Source organism: Emys orbicularis, chromosome 12 (genome assembly GCF_028017835.1).
Source record: "Emys orbicularis isolate rEmyOrb1 chromosome 12, rEmyOrb1.hap1, whole genome shotgun sequence".
Taxonomy (NCBI): Eukaryota; Metazoa; Chordata; order Testudines; family Emydidae; genus Emys; species Emys orbicularis.
Genome location: NC_088694.1, coordinates 42,169,420 through 42,171,681, shown reverse-complemented (window position 1 = coordinate 42,171,681; position 2,262 = coordinate 42,169,420).

Genomic DNA, 2,262 nt, shown 5'->3' with positions numbered 1-2,262 from the left:
ATTAACAGGTAGCAGATTTAAAAGAAACACAAGAAAGTATTTTTTCACGCAACGCACTGTCAATCTCTGGAACTGCTTGCCAGAGGGTGTTGTGAAGGCCAATACTATAAGGGGGTTCAAAAGGGAGCTAGATAGAATCATGGAAGATAGGTTCATCAATGGCTATTAGCCAGGATGGGCAGGAATATTGTCCCTAGCCTCTGTTTTCCAGAAGCTGGGATTGGGTGACAGAGCATGGATCACTTGATGATAACACTGCTCTACAGCCAAAATGCTTCTGAAATAAATGTAGTCAAACTTTACTAATTCTGGGTCACTGAGAATGAAAATGATGCTTAAAATTGTTGATTGGCTCTAGTTTTCAAGATATGCTATTGGGTCAGTATATACGACTTGACTTGGGAATGGCGGAGGATAAGTGAGTTATAAAGGGAAGGGATCTCAATTTAAACCAGAAATGACTAAAATACATCTTTGACTGGATCTATGAATAAATCTATGACTGGGTTTGGACAGTACTTGCTTTTTAGGCAAAACAATGAATGATGCAATCTGAAGCTGGTATTGCGTCATACATGATATGATTTGCATCATGTTATTCCTAGAAGTCATGGATGATGCAATCATAACGAAGCTTACATCACTCTGCTGAACAAATTGCCCTATATGAGCTCTAGAAATCATACAGTGTCGTGCTCTCTTATTTGTCAGTGTTTGATTTTGCAAAGGGACACATTTCTGTTTAGCCAAAGTGAGCAGAAATGCCTCGTACTTGTGAACAGTGCAGATAACTTCTGCTATGTTTGTGGTGAAGTGACTTTTGCATCACAAAAGCGCAGTATAACCACTATGGTTAAGAAAGCCTATCACCTTTATTTTGGCTGCAAAATTGGAGATCAGGACAAGAGGTGGGCCCCACACATAAGCTGCAACACTTGTGCAACAAATCTTCGCTAGTGGTTGAACAGGAAAAGGAAATCTATGCCTTTTGCAGTGCCAATGATTTGGAGAGAGCCAACAGATCATACCAGCAATTGTTACTTCTGCATGGTGCCTCCAGTTGGGAAAGGTGTGTCAAAGAAGAAAAAGTGGACTGTGCATTATCCAAACATTCCATCAGCTATACGCCCAGTACCCCACGGAGAAGGACTGCCGGTTCCTGATGCACCAGAATCATTCTCACTTGAGTCAGACGAGGAAGAGGATGAAACTTCTGGTCCTGAACCATCAATGTCACAGGACCCACATTTTCTCCCATCCTCCTCCTCTGAATCACACCTCATAACACAAGGTGAACCGAATGACCTTGTCAGGGATTTGGAACTACCCAAGAGTAAGGCAGAGCTGTTGGACTCCAGACTACAGCAGTGGAATCTCCAGGCAGGTGATGTTAGGATTTCCATGTTCTGTGACCGTCAAAAGGATCTTGTCCCATTCTTCTTCATGGAAGGTGATCTTGTAGCCTGCAACAACATCGATGGTGTGATGGCAGCCCTCAACATCATTCACGATCCAGATGAGTGGAGACTGTTCATTGATTCATCGAAGACGAGTCTTAAAGCTGTTTTACTGCATAATGGCAATGTTTTGCCATCAATTCCAGTTGGTCATGCAGTCCATATGAAGGAAACCTATGACAACATGAAACAACTTTTGAGGTGCATGAACTATGACCAACATCAGTGGCAGCTTTGTGGCGATTTGAAGGTTGTTGCTCTCTTGCTTGGTCTGCAGACTGGATACACAAAGTACTGCTGTTTTCTCTGCGAATGGGATAGTCGTGCAAGAGATTCCCACTACATCAAGAAAGATTGGCCACTCCGACAGTCATTGGATCCTGGGAGGAAAAGTATTCAGCATCTACCACTTGTTGAATCAAGGACGATTTTGTTACCACCCTTACACATCAAGCTGGGTCTGATGAAGAACTTTGTCAAGGCCATTGACAAAACACAAGCAGCTTTCAAGTACCTCCGTGGAAAATTTCCAAGGTTAAGTGAAGCTAAGATAAAGGAAGGTGTCTTTGTTGATCCTCACATTCGTGAACTTCTTTGAGATGATGCATTTGACCATGCACTGCGTGGCAAGGAAAAGACAGCATGGAAAGCCTTCCAGTTAGTGGCAATAAATTTTCTCGGAAACAACAAGGCAGACAACTACAGGTTGTTGGTGGAAAACCTCCTCAAGGCATACAAAAGCCTTGGTTGCAACATGTCACTAGAGACATTTTTTGCACTTTGATCTAGATTTTTTTCCACCGAA